Source organism: Canis lupus, chromosome 5 (assembly GCF_003254725.2).
Source record: "Canis lupus dingo isolate Sandy chromosome 5, ASM325472v2, whole genome shotgun sequence".
Taxonomy (NCBI): Eukaryota; Metazoa; Chordata; class Mammalia; order Carnivora; family Canidae; genus Canis; species Canis lupus.
Window position 1 is genome coordinate 37,407,129 of NC_064247.1, and position 15,690 is coordinate 37,422,818.

The window sequence follows — 15,690 nt, forward strand, 5'->3', positions numbered from 1 at the left end:
CTATTGCTTTGGATCTTACATCATGTTGGTGTATTTTCTGTCTACTGCACACCTTTGAACTTGACAGGAGCCTGCAAACTTTCATCATCCCAGACCACCCAATGCTTTTGGATATTAAAATGATAATCAATTGCCTTCTGAATACCTCACATAGCTACAAGGCCATTCTGCTAGCAGTTCCTAACATGAAACTACAAATTTTTAAAAAATGAAGAAAAATGAGTGGAGACCTCACTTGTAGATCTCTGCTGTGATCAGTTCTGTGTTTTTTCTATTTAACATTCTTAGGAATGAGGCCACTCAGGTATTTCTATTTTACAAATGAGGACATTTGAATGTAAAGAGGCTAGCTAATTTATCCCCAAAATAGGTAGACAGTAGCAGAATTAGGGCCCAAACCCAGTTTTAATGGCAAACATCCTGTGTATTATTCTACTGTGCCTCCTTGCCTCTTGTTAAAAGTTCACCAAAGGCAGACTAAAAGAATACATGTTGAAAGAAAATTGGTCAGGATTTTTGAGCTTCATGAAAAAAAAAAAAAAGAAAGAAAAACTGCTTTTAAAAAGGGTGTGTGTTATTTTTGTTAAGTGTTTCTGACCAACTGTGATTCTTCAGGAGCACAAAACGATGCTAAATCCTCTGGTACAAGGCATTGATTATCTATGTAAAGTGGACTCATTAAGGGTTGGTAATGTCCATAGTCAGGAGCACTGGCATTTCTCTCTGCGGTATGTCAAATCTTGTAGGGGGAGACACTCGGGTGGTTCAGTGGTTAAGCATCTGCCTTTGGCTCAGATCGGGGTCCTTCTCCCTCTGCCTGTGCCTCTGCCTCTCCTGTGTCTCTCATGAATAAATAAATAAAATCTTTTAAAAAATATTGTAGAAATTTCTCAAAACAGAGTCACAGAGGCTATGCTCCAAATCCATCCCATGCTATGGGTTGTTGCTGGCTACCGCTACCCACAATGGGACGCAAGAAAATCTGTAAAGCAAAAGCATCATGTCATAGATATGATTTTCAAGCCCTCCTCGCCCCTTCTTCTTAAAAGCAGTAAAACTGTTCCTTTACTCTATAGCTCTTATGTAGGAAGCCAATATTTAAAGAAATAAGAGTAGGGCAGCTCTAAATGCAAGTTAGAGATCTTTCCTCTTCTGCTTCATGCTCCCATGGGGATCTTAAGCACTTTTGCAATGTTCGTGGTTCATGAAGGACTGTTTATATATTTTTAAAAAGATTTTATTTATTTTGAGAGAGAGAGAGAGCACAAGCAGGGGAAGAGGCAGAGGGAGAAGGTGAGGGAACAGGACTCCCCACTGAGCAGGGAGCCTGATGGGCGGTTCAGTCCCATGACCCTGAAAGGGACTCGATATCAGGACCCTGAGATCATGACCTGAGCCGAAGGCAGACACTTAACCGACTGAGCCACCCAGGCATCCCTGAAGGACAGTTTTAATATCACTCTCATGGAAAGAGCATAGCATTTCTCCAGAAAAATCTATAGAGGACACTTCTTAGATTTCTCTCTTTGCCCCAAGGTGGGGAGCCAGAACACAGTGTCTATAGGGGCAGATGTCATTCTGACTCCATCTCTACCATCTGATATTAAAACAATGGTATTATTGTTCTAGCTGCACAGAAGCCTCATGTGATGCTTGCCAGATGGAGCACATCTCGAGCATTTTGTCTAAAGCAAATATGTATTTGTCAGAGAATAATTAGTAAGTATGACTGCTACAGTTGGTCTCTGTGGGAGAGATTTCCCGTCCTCTGTTTTATCTCATGGCTAATGTGGTCTTAGCTCACGCGACGGGAGTTTATCAGAATAAAGCAATTCCGGGAAAGGGGGTGAGTCTAGTTACTCCCTAATTCTGCTTTTCTCACCAGATCTCAATTGGCTCTTGGGCATCAGGAAGAAAAATAATGGAACAGGGAGGAAAGTGTGTCCAGGCCAACCTCGTCGGTTAACGTTGGCTTTCTGGAGACGCAGACTCTGTAATGCTTGAATGCTCAATCCACATGTAATTTATATTATAGTTATTGATTGCTCCTGCTACCTCAGAATTATGGAAACAGACTTGGAAGTCACCAGGAAAAAAGGTAGAGACTATTATTATAGTGCTTACACATCCAATAGTTTGTGGTTTTCCTTTCACATAAACTTGGGACTTGAAACCCAAGGCCAAGCGGGAATCGTAGCCATAAAAAACATGGGCATCTATTTTACTCCCTCAAACCATCTTGAAGAGCTCTGACTATATCATCCACCCCAAACCCCACCCCCCACCCCCAAATTCAACCCCAAATCCCCTTAAAGATTAACAAGCTGACAAACCTTGCTAATGTCAAGGAGAGGAGAACAGCTCCCTGCTAGCTGCCGGAAATGGACTCCAGACTTCCTCTTTCCTCAGCAAAGGACAGTATGTAACTGTTCAAAAATGTGAAGGTTGCTTAAAGCGTGATGACTATTACAGGACAGAGACACAGGCTTCTCCGGGAGCCAGGTAGCAGCATTCAGCCAATGAATCAGCCCCCAGTCGGGCCTGATGTTCAACAACGAGGTGATTTATAATGGGATACTGGGCAGCCGGCGGATACACCTCAGAGGTTGGATAATCCAGACCAGCTGGGCAGACACTGTGACACTTCTCTCCCCCTCCACGTCATCTGCTCCCTGCAGAACGTGGGGAGAGCTTGGAGACAGTGAGCACACAAACATGCCAGTTTATCAAGAACTGGTGCCACCGTATGTCTTTCTGAAACCAGTGTCAGCCCAGAGGAACTATTCCAGCAGGAATTAGACTCAGTGGAACTCTGGAAGTTGTAAGAAAGTCATGGTACATAGAAAGATGATTTCTTCACCTCTTCCTGGGTTTTCCCCCTTCTCTGGTGCGTGTGTTGAGGGATACTCTGGCTGAGTGTACAAAAGAGCATCATTTACATCAACATTTATTTCAAAATTTCTACAGTGTATTATATACTTTGGGCCATAGTAAGTGGATTATTTTAGGTTCTGCAGATATATAATAATATGTTATATTTACTTACCATAAATACACATGGTATTTACTAGCGTAACATTATGCTAGGTATATTTTATTTCTCCAATATTACTATTGGAGAATTATTTTATAATAATCTTATTATATTTTTTCTCCAATAAATTATTATTATTATTTCTCTGATACAGGACACTTATTTCACCAATAAACAGGACACTTAAATACTACACAACTGTTATTCTAAAAATAGATAATGTCCAAAGATGTAATGGTAATATGAGGGGCGATTTTCACAAAGCGGTGAAACACACATATTGTGTTTCCAGAAACATTTGTAGATCTCTTTCTATAGGAAACAAATATGAAATTTTACTGTGATCTTATTTTCTTCACTTTAATTGAAACTAAGCCCATGAAACTGAATGAATGTGGGTCAACTGTCAGTAGTCATCATCTCCACCTTGTTTCTTTGTTTTCTGTTCAGGACTACCCTCCTCTTTCTCCTTAACTCTCTTGTTTATAACCAAGCTCTAGGGCAGAAAACTTGTTTTCCTAAACTATACCATGATTTCCTATTCACAATCCTATTCTGTCCTTTGGGAAAGAATGCTCTAAACAGATCAGTCTTTATTTTCATGATAAGTTACGAGGACCAAGTTAAAATGTAGTTTAAACTTTTACAATTAAAATTATATTGCAAAGCCCACGAGCTCATTATGGGGAGCTCATTGGATGAAGAGACCTACCTAGTAAATTCTTTTCAGACCAAACGAGGATCAGGAAGGGCTGAGACTTCTCTTCTGAGATACTAAATGCTTGAAGTCATTGGAGAAATCCATAAAGAGTTTTGAGAGGAAAATTTACTAACCCCCAGATTCCTAGACAAAATGCTATTCATGTGTGAAGATAATGGGAAAAGCTCCCAGATATGCAAATACTCAGAGCATGCAACCCACATACCTATCCAGAAAAATGTTACCCAAAGCTGAACTCAAATGTAATAAGAAACTGTAGCAATTTCTAAAAACTCAAACTCAGTAATGAAGAAGTAGAATAAAAGGCTAGAAGTGAAACCTGAAATTGTTTACATATATAATTAAGACTTAATAAATTTAAAATATAGTTGCAAAGCACTATGGAATTGCCATAAGTGATTTTGAAAGATTAGAAGGCTTTAAAATGAGAAAAAAACATAATAAGCAGCTTCCAAAATCTCATATTACGCATAAAATAGGGAATGGAAAAAAGGAAGGAATTTTATAACTTTCTGAACTGAAGAGAACTAGTAGATACTATTTCCAGTTTAAGGTTGATAATTAAAGAGTTAATGGATGCAATTTTTTTTAATAAAATGAAATTGTAATTGAATTAAAAGTAGGATTTAGATCTTAAAATTCCCTAGAGAAAATAAAGAAACATATAGAGCTCATATAACAAAAGACAGGAAAAGAAAACCAATGTACAAGCCTATAGAGGAAAGAATAAAGCAAGATGGCAAGGAGACAATATATGTAAATTGGAACCTGGCTAAACATTAAAAAACAAAGACCTTGGAACTTGTAGCATAAAAAGAGAGGTTAACTATTCTGTGAATCAGTACACAATGAAAACAAAGGCACCTAGAAAAGTTACATTTGAAGGATATGTAAACATACCAGATAAATGCAAGCAGAAAGAAGCCAAGTATCACAATATTAATATTAGGAAGCATAGAATTCACAACAACATTAATAGTTAAAATATATGAAGATAATTCCACCATGTATTTTATAGTGGAATATTATATGAAGAGTAATATATATATATTATATTTTACCTTTCATATTATGATTTTATCTATGGACTTTATCTATTTTTAGAATAACTATTGTGTAGTATTTAAGTGTCCTGTTTATTGGGGTAATAATATTACATACTGAGCATATTACTATGTCAGTAAATGTCATGTGTATCTATGGTGAGTAAATATATTATTATATATCTACAAAATCCAAAATAATCCACTTACTATGGCCCAAAGTATATTATACACTTTAGAACTTTTGACATATCAATCTATCTATCTATCTAGATATAGATATATTACACACACACACACACACACAGTCAGGACTCTCTACTGGGCTCAGTTCCCAATGCAAATGACCAAATGAGTATACTAGAGAAAATTCTATGTGATGACCAGAACTCACAGGGAATAGAGAGATGTTACCCACTTACACTGAGAGTAGCATGGCAGGTCATGCTAGAAGCAAAGGCAGACAGAGGGGTTGCAAGGAGGGGAATCTCCACCAGGTGAGACCAAACAGGTAAGAAGTTACTGGCTTCCTACTGAAACTGTGTTCATGGTCTATAAAAGAACTACACCCAGGGACAAATGATAAGTAACCAATGATATATATATATATAATATATAATATATATATAATATATAATAACTCACTGCTCATTACAGGGAATTATTTATTAAGGTAAGAAGACAATGGAACATTTTTAAAGCACTGAATGAAAACCTCAGAATTCTATATGCAGTGAAAGTAGCCTTCCAAATGAGGGTGTAATAAAGATGTTTCAGATAAAATAACCAACGAAGGGAATTTGTTACAAGAAGACCCGAATGACAAGATCTACTAAATTATGCTCTTTGGGCTGAAGGGAAATGATACCAGATGCTAAATTACATCTACAGGAAGGTAAAAAGAGCACCAGAAATACTAAATATGTGGGAAAATAAAAGACAACTGACTATAATTACGTAGAAGTAAAATATACGCTGGTAGCACAAAGGAGAGGAAAAATGTAATTACACTATGGTAAGGTTCTTATACTGTATGTGAAGTGGTATATTAATTTTAAGTCCGTTGTGATAAATTAAAAAAAGAACTTTAGAGCCCTTGGGACAACTAAAAATAATGCTAACCAACAGGAAAACAAAGGTATAGCTGAATAATAAAGATAAAATATTAAAAATATGCAATTGATCCCAAATAAGACAGGATAAAAGAAAGAAGAAAAAAAGATGGAACGAACAGACAAAAAATTCATAACATTCAAATTATACTCAATCATATCATTACCTACATTAAATGTAAATGTCTAAGCAGTTCAGTTAATAGGTAGAAATTAGTACTCTCTTTAAATTGCAAAATTCAATTTTGATGCATAAGAGATGCATTTTTGTTTTAAGGCACAGATAGGTTAAATTGAAGGATGGTGAAAAATAATATGCAAATTGTATTCTAAATATGACATATCAAAGTTTGCCAAATGCAACTAAAGCAATGTTTCAAGTGAAATTTATAGATTTAAATGCTTATATTAGAAGAGAGGTGTGGTCTAAAACCACAAATCAAGTTCCATCTTAAGAAATTACGAAAAGTAAGGACGCTTGGTTGGCTCAGTGGTTGAGCCTCTGCCTTCAGCTCAGGGCCTGATCCTGGGCTCCTCCCTCTGCCTGTGTCTTTGCCTCTATCTCTGTGTCTCTCATGAATAAATAAATAAAATCTTTTTTAAAAAAAGAAATTATGTAAAGGAGAATAAATTACAACTTAAATAGGAATGATAGCATAATAAAGAAAAAAATCAACCAAATAGGAAAAATAATAGACAATAATAGAATTCATGCTTGGATCTTTAAAAAGACTAAATAAAATTGATACAATGCCTAGGAATGCTAATCAAGAAAAAAAAAGACACAAATTAAAACCAGAAATGACGGAGGTGATATCATCACAGATCCTATAGACTTTTTAAAAAGATTATGGGGGACTTTACTCACAACTGTATGTTAATAAAATAATTACTCAAATGAAATTAGCACATGCTTTTAAAAACACAATTTACCAAAACTGACTCAGGAAGAAATAGAAAATCCGAATAGTTTCTACTCTTTTAAAGATATTTCATTCATAATGAAATACCATCCCGCCCCCCAGCCCTACCCAAGGAGCTTCAATTGTGTCAAACATTTAAGGAAAAACTACTACCAATTTTACATGAACTCTGAAAATGATAGGAGGAGGGAATGCTTCCCAATTTATTTTATGAGTCTGGCATAACCGGGTGATGGTTGGGATGGGAAGCAACTGTATCTTCTTGGCTTCTTAGTTGTAAATTAATTGACCGTATGTGCCTGGATTTCTTTCTGCATTCTCTGCTCTGTTACATTCATCTATATGTCTGTTTCCATGCCAACAGCTTTGAATATTTAAAATTTTCTCTTTATTTTTTTCCTGTGGTTCCTTCCCTTTTCTTACTAGTAATATTATTTCTCACTTCCCCCCTCCTTTTTGCTTTTGATTAGAATAAGCAAAAGTTTATCAATTTCATTTTTCTTAAAAAGCCAGCCCTTCAATGATTGATTCTATGATTTACTTCTTTCTAATTGCTTTTCTGATTTTAGATGCGTTAGTTTGTTTTTTTTCTCCTGCATTTTGTAGTTTCATGGTCCATTTTCCATCTCATGGAATTCATAATTTCAGTTAGTTTTTCTTATTCTTTTTTGAAGTAAAAGCACTTAATCTATAATTTGCATCTGACTACAGTTTGGACTGCATTCTGAGGTTTTTACGCATAATGTTCTCAGTTTTGTTTTCATCAAATATTCTGCAATTAAAATTTGTATTATCCTCTTTGCAACTATTTATAGGACAATGTTAGGGTCTTTTTTCCCCATTTCTAAGTATTTAGGATTTTGTTTCTATAGTTGTTATAAATTTTATCAATTTCTAGTTTTATTGCATTGTGACCACATAAGATAGCCACACATTCTTTTCCTTCTGGAAATCACTGAAGATTTTTTGTACTGTAGATTATGATCAATTCTCTAAATTCTCCCTGGAGCTTTGTAAAGAATATGTATTCTCTGTTGGTTAAAAAGTTTGACATATCTAGTAAATCAACCTTACTTCTTTTATTATCCAATTACGCATGTTATGTCTACTTGACCGAATGTGGTGTGTTAAAATCATCAACATTCGTATTTCTGTTAATGTTGTCTACACTTAGAAGATTTTTCCTTCATATATTGTAAGGTCATTTCATTTGATAGATCAAGTTTCGTGCAATTATATCTTTATTGAGGTAGATAATTATTATCAAACTGAAATGAGTTATTTCCCCTCTAATACATTTTACCCTTCATTTTATCTTGTTGAATGGTAATGTTGTTTCCTTGTTTTCTTTTTTGCTTAAACTTGCCCTAATACATTCTTATCCATCACACACACACACACACACACACACACACATATATCCTGTGATACTTTGTTTTGGATGTGTTTCTTACACCGCTGGGCTTTTTAAATTAATTTTTTTCCTTTTTTTAAAGATTTATTTATTTAAGAGAAAGAGAGAGTGTGTGAGTGAGGGGAGGGGAGGGGCACAGGGAGAGAGAAAACCTCAAGAAGCCTCCCCGCTAAGTGCAGAGCCCGACTTAGGGTTTGATCCCATGATCCTGAGATCATGACCTAAGCCTAAACCAAGAGTTGGACTCTGAATTGATTGAGCCACCCAAGTGGCCTTTAAATTAATTTAAGTATGCTTTAAAAAAAAATTGGTTTTGAAAGAATTTCAGATTACCAGAAGATTTCCCAAAGGTTACAGAAAGCTCCTAGATATTCTCCTCCAGTCGACTTCTGCTATTCTTAACATCCTATACAGCCATGGCATAATCCTGTTAACTAAATTAACAGTTCACTGGGACTTTACTAGTTTTTACACTGATGTTCTTTTCCTGTTTCTGGTTTCAATTCAGAATATCACATTGCATTCAGTTATAATGTCTCCTTGGTCTCCTCCCACCTAACAGTCTCTTAATCTTCTCATGTTTTTCATGTCAACATCAGAAAAGTACTGTCCAGGTATTTTTAGTAGAATGTCCTCAATTTAGATTTGTCTCCTGTCTTCTCCTGATTAGACTAGAGTTACAGATTTGGGGAGAAAATCTGTTACAGAGGAAGTGGCTCCTCATCACATACTATCAGGAAGCATAAGGTACCATGATTTAGAACTGGTGATATTACTTCACTCACTTATGACGGTGTCTGCTGGGTTTCTCCACTCCAAAATTATTGCTTTCCCTTTCTATGCCAGTCATTAGAACCCATCACTAAATCTGGCTCAAATTCAAGGGGGTAAGGTGGGGATGAATTCTTCCTGGAGGGAGGAATACCAAAATTAGAGGACACATGTTAAAACCACCACAGTTAATTAAATACAATGGGCAGAACTTTGAGGCTGTGCAAATATCCTATTTAAAATACCTTTTGTGTTTGAGGCCCCTGGATGGTGCAATGACCGACTCTTGATTTTGGCTCAGGTTGTGGTCTCGGGATCTCAGGATCATGAGATTAAGCTCAGCAGAGAGCCTGCTTTAGATTCTCTCTCTCTCTGTACTCCCCACTCCCTCCCCCTGCTCTCTCTCTCTCTCTCTCTCAAGTAAATAAGTAAATCATAAGAAAAATACACCTTCTATGTTTCATCCACTGGCTTTAGCATCCATCAGTGGTCTTGCCTGCAATAATTATTACCATGGTGCTCCAATAGTGGTGTTTTCATTCCCTCATTCCTTCTACATTTATTCATTGAAATTTTTTTGTAAGGAATATTTGTTCTTTCTCCAATTACTGATTGATTGATTGATTGATTGACTGACTAATGATTCTTTTTTAATTTTAATTCCAGTGTAGTTCACCTACATGTTATATTAGTTTCAGGTGACAATCTAGTGATTTGACACTTCCATATACTATTCAGTGCTCATCAAGATAAGTGTACTCTTGCGGCATCTGGGCAGCTCAGTGGTTGAGTGTCAGATTGTGGCTCAGATTGTGATCCTGGAGTCCTGGGATCGAGTCCCACGTTGGGCTCCCTGCATGGAGCCTGCTTTTCCCTCTTCCTGTGTCTCGCCTCTCTCTGTCGCTCATGAATAAATAAATTAAAAGATTTTATATATTTATTCATTAGAGACACACAGAGAGACATAGGCTGAGGGAGAAGCAGGTTCCCTTCAGGAAGCCTGATGTGAGACTCGATCCCGGGACTCCAGGATCACGCCCTGGGCCAAAGGCAGGTGCCAAACCACTGAGCCACCCAGGGATCCCCAATACATAAAATCTTTAAGAAAATAGATAAGTATACTCTTAATCCTCTTCACCTATTTATTCAATCAAGTGTTTATATCAGTGTGGACTTGTGGATATTTATTGTATTCTTAGATTATGATCCAAAGCTAAATACTATTATCATATATTAGGTTGCTCACCTTTTTGCAGCTTGACCACTGGGGTCTCTTTGGGTAACTCTTCTATCTTTTAGATATGCCCGTATCTTTTTTTAAGCTTTTCATTGGGGTTTTTCTCTGGCACTACAAGACCCTCATCTTGTGTTTTCCCTGCTCAGCCTTAGAATCAGCCACTACTGTAGAGAGCCTTGGTCCCTTTCATTGGAGAATAGTACTTAGATACTGCTGTATGCTGAATATTTGGGTCCCCTGCAAATTCATATGTTAAATGCAAATGCCCTGTGTGGTGACATTTGGGTGTGAAATCTTTGGGAAATGATGAGGTCATGAGGGAAGAACCCTTATGCAAGACACCCTGGGGAGTCCGCCCCCTGTCCCTCCTGCCATGTGAGGACACAATAAAAGGATGGCCAGCCGGGAACCAGGGTGGGTTCTCACTGGACCCTGAATCTGCTGGCACCTCAATCTTGGGCTTACCAGCCTCCAGATCATGAGAAATAGGGGTGTCTGGGTGACTCAGTCAGTTAAGTATCTGCCTTTGATTCTGGTCATGATCCTGGGTCCTGGGATCAAGCCCCATATCAGGCTTCCTGCTCAGCAATGAGTATGTTTCTGCCTCTACCCTTCTACCAGCTTTTGTGCTTGCTCGCTCTCTCAAATAAATAAATAAAACCTTTAAAAAAAGAACTATGAAAAGTAAATTTCTGTTGCTTATAAACTACTCAGTCTATAGCATTCTGCTCTAACAACCTGAACAGACCAAGACAGAAGTCAAGATCTGAGTGCTAAGTGGACTTGTTGCCACTGGGATGTCACTTCTAGGAAGCGCTCAGCATAGAGAACAAGATAATACACACGTATATTCTAACCCATATATACCAACCTGTTTATACTTCTGAACTTACTTGTTTACATATTAAATAACACAATCATGATAATAATAATCATGAGGTTGTCCTAGCAGCTCGGGCTCTTACCCAGCACCAGAGGCTTCATCCTCGCTTCTTCTCTTTGTTTATTGATGTTTTCTCTGACTGAGAGAAACCTGACTCCCCGCATCAATACTTGCTTATTTGTTTGTTCAACTGTCACATACACATGGTTTCAGACTTGCAAAACCCTTACCCACTCGAGAAACAAATTCCACAATGTGTATGAACACTTTGTGTTGTCTTCAGCCTTATGGTAACCAATCCAAACCCTGTTTTCTAATGTACCGAGACCTTCTCCCCCTCTTTTCTTCTGTGTTTGTGTTTTCGTGGAGTGGTTAAGCCATTTATGTATCTCTACAGTTTTTCTCACTCTTTTCTGGAATTTTAGAAATAGAGAAGGATCTAACACCAGTCTGCTTTTTGCTTCTTTGGGTTTAGATTCTACCCCTTACCTCACCCCACTTGGATATATTTGTAGTAATTTCCTTGAAACTCTAAATTCTCATCAAGGTAAGTCTGGATCTTAGCCCTGTTTCTTAAAATGTACATGATGCCTAATAAACCAATTAGTTCTGCTGACTCAGGGCTTTCTTTGGCTGGGGAAAAATTTTACTTTTTCATCCGAGGCAAAAATGAAAATGTTCTAAGTTCTAAGTTTAAATGGCCTGTGTGCTTAGACTGGCTCGGGGACAAGGCAGGTGGTTTCCGTTTAGGAGACGTATAGAAAGTCTGAGAAAAAAGCATACTTTGTCTTTAGCCCCAGCAGGTTTCCTTTCTTTTTTCTTTTTAAGATTGTATTGTGCTAAGATACACTTCACATGATATTTACCCTTTTAATAGATTGTCAAGTGTACAATCTCGTACTGTTCTCTCCCGGCTCAGTGTGGTATAGCTGATCTCTAGAACTTATTCATCTTGTATAAATGAAATTTTATACGTGTGGACTAGCAGCTCCTCATTTTTCTTTCTCTCCATTCTCTGGTAACCACCATTCTATTTTTGCTTCCATTTTTAAAATATTTGATCTACCTTAGACATCTTATATTAGTGGAATCGTGCAGTATTTGTCCTTTTGTGTCTGGCTTATTTCACTTAGCATAATGTCCTCCAGGTTTATCTGTGTTGTTGCATATGGCAGGATTCCCTTTCTTTTTGAAGTGTGTGTGTGTGTGTGTGTGTGTGTGTGGTTTTTTAATCCACTCATTTGTCAAGGGATATTTTCATTGTTTCTACATTTGGGTTATTGCAAATAGTGCTGTAGTGAATATGGGACAATGAGTATCTGAGATCCTGATTTAAATTCTTCCAGATAGGGGGATTGTTGGATCACATGGTGGCTCTATTTGTCATTTTTTGAGGATTTGCCATATTATTTTCTGTTAGTGGCTGCACCAATTTGTATTCCTGCCAACAGTGCAAAAGGGCTTCCATTTCTCTGCAACCTTGTTAGTCATCAGGAAAATGCAAACCAAATCATAATGTGCTGTGGCCCCAGCAGGTTTTCAAGTGGTTCCTTAGGTGCAGAAGTTCCTTCTGAAAACCCCAATGACTGTGAGGGAGCTAACTCCTCCACTGTTGACATCTTCTAGGCTGCATTCATGCAAACTGGAATTGAGAACCACTACTGAAAGTTGGGCAGCTGTGAATGAGTCAATGAGAGACAGTGAGGACTTGGTGCAGCGCCGGGTGGTCATTTGGTGGCATTACAATAGCTACTTCGACATCAGTACAAATCTCTGGTTGGAACTCGGTAGAAAGGCATGCATTTCCACTGGCAGGCAGACACTGTGGAGACAGGGCAATCAGAAGGATTGGCCAGGATTGGCCACCAATCCAAGGGTGAGGTTGTGTGTGGACAACTGGGACTGGGGCACCGCCAAGCCCCATGAGCATCAGAGTCTCCCTTACACACTCCTGCAGGCCGTGTTCGCACATCAGCTCCCAATGCGTTGATCTGGTCCCAAGGACTCAAGTGCCATCTGGAAAGCTGGCAAAAGATTATGGCAGAGGCTGTTAGTTACCTGTCACGAGATTATTCTGAAGCAGAAGTGAGTGAGCAGGTGAGAGTTTTCCTCATGCAAATAATGTGATTTGCTCACACCCTCAGGGCACATTGGTCACTCTCAACTCCCCCGGTTAGGGGCTCAGAATATGAGTCTCAGGATGCTGGAAACACATCATGTGATTTTGTGACATTGGACCCTCCCCAACAGGAGACTGCTTTGTTATCAGCAAGTCTGGCTTTGGGTCCTGGATCTTCCATGCACTCTGGGAAGATCCTTCAGTTTCTTCAAACATGGAATAGGGAAGTAATCCTGGTGCTACCCCCACACACAGGGATGTTTGGAGGCTCACCTCGAAGATAGAGCATGGACATGAATGGGAAACTGGCATTGCCAGTTCAACTGTCCATAAACATGTGATAAGAAGATGCAGGCATTAATGAAACAGCCTCTGGACTCTGACCATCAGTTGCCTTTCAGCAGGTATGAACTCGGAAGGTCGATTAATCACTGTGCCTCAGTTTCCCGGGGAAGGAATGCTACCAGCTCCTGCCCTAGAGTTGTGCTGTCAATATAATATACATAGGTCATATTTCTCTGTGCCTGGCACAGAGCAAATGTAATTAAACAGGCCCTATTGACTTGGAGCTGTTATCCAGCCCCATAGGGTTCCTGCTCTATTAGACATCTTGAATGTTCCGAAAAGTCTTATTCCTGCATCTTTCCAGATTAATTGGAAGAAAGCCACAGAACTGGCCCCTGTGAAATGTATACCTCCACGGACTTCACTTTATTTTCTGTTTCATACAAGCATCCTATGGCTTCTTTGTAATAATGCATTGTGGAGCATTTTGGATATTCTGATCCAAAGCCATCCTTTTATAGTGAAGGAAACTGAGTCAGAAAGTTTAGACAACTTGACATAGGAGTAAATTGGTGCTGGAGCTGGTCCTTCTCACCCTGCAGCCAGGGTTCTTTCCATGAAAGCTTGACCTGTTCCAGTAAATTTCACAAGATGATAATGCCCCCTACTCTAGAAACTGCCCTGAATCCCCTTTCTCACAATTTGTGGAAAATCCCTAGGGTTTCTGAGAATTCCCCCAAAAGCTTCTATTCTTATTTCCTCATGAGCTGGCTTCATCTGTGAATGAGCTTCCCATCTTGCACTATGCTGACATTTTTGGTTTAATTTCATTTTCAAATTCAGTTTTCTTTAGGCCCCTAGTCAGTCTCCAAATTCAAAAAGGAGGTCCCATTCCTGGGTTTTTTCTTGCTCTGTTTTTTCACTCATGCCCCTCTGTCCTACCTCCTACTCCCATGTCCCTTCTGCTCTTCCATTCTCCACATCACCCCCAGGGTATGCTGTTAGGTGGCATCCTTTTAAAGAAAGTTTAGTTTAACAGGCATTAATTAAGAAAAACAAAAACAAATTCTTCCCATTTTCTCAGGTAGAACAATTCAACTCTCAGACTCAGCTCTGGGCCACTTCCTTTTGCCACTGAAGCTTAGAATTTACCACTTGTAAACACTTGGATTAAGCTTGGAAATCAGAAAATTCTCCTATGTTGTGCAAAATGGCTGCTGTGGCCCCTCAACCACAAATATCTCCTTTGCAATTTTAATTGGAGAATTTCTTAATAGTTCTGGCATGAAAGCACTAGGAAGGACTCAGACTGTCCTGACTTGGGTCATATGTTCACTGCTAGACTAAAACTCATGGTTACGGTACGTTTCACTCTACACAGAACTGCATAGCCATCTCACTTCATGATGAGAGGCCATCCATCCTAGCCACGTGAAGGGGTTCTATGCCAGGGGGAGGACTTCTGGTATTAGAAGAAGCAAGGAAACTATGCTGACTGGACAAGAACAGTATCTGTCTCAAGCATCAGCATTAAGGTTAGGAGTCCCTTGATCTGAGCCATTGTCCACATTGCTGGGGAAGGGGTAGCAAATTTTGCCACCCTAAAATAATGCCTCTGTGGCATATTGATGATTTTAAGCTAGTTACTTTTCAGAAACTGCAGACACAAGAGAAGCTGTGAAAACCAAGAAGGTGTCTTTCTGTGGGAGACATTTACATTTATAAGAGAAATCTCCATTTGTAAGGGTGTGTCCCTCACTCTACCAGAAGGGGGGATGACTCAGTCTCTAGAAGTTTTTATCAATGCAGAAAGCAAAGACTTCATCTTGCGCAAATCCTTATCCTTGTTTAGTCTGCTTTTCCTGGTGACCTCCCAGGCCTGACTTCCTACCCCCAACATCTTTTGGCTTTAGCTGAAGATGGTATTTAAGGATATGGCTTTCCTGGGTCTTTCCTCTACACAGGCAGGTACATGTTATTAAACTTGTTTTTCTCCTGTTAATTTGTTAATCTATCTCAGTCAATTTAATTACCCCAGCAAATAATCTAGAAGGGAAGAAGGAAAAACTTTTCCACCCTTGCATCACTATGTTAATCTTTCTGGAACACTGATGTTCTGAAGTTCTTCCATATTCAAAAATTTGTAAA

General features: G+C 38.6%; 1 long non-coding RNA gene across 9 annotated transcripts in view; it reads left to right on the plus strand.

Moving 5' to 3' along the window:
• Window positions 1-15,690, plus strand: part of LOC112647334 (uncharacterized) — an 88,543-nt gene that overhangs the window by 62,088 nt on the left and 10,765 nt on the right. For all 9 annotated transcript variants that reach the window (XR_003128252.3, XR_007410779.1, XR_007410776.1 and 6 more), the window contains 2 exons: window positions 1,630-1,719; window positions 1,886-2,098. This is a non-coding gene — a long non-coding RNA (uncharacterized LOC112647334). The remainder of the gene's footprint in view (window positions 1-1,629; window positions 1,720-1,885; window positions 2,099-15,690) is intronic.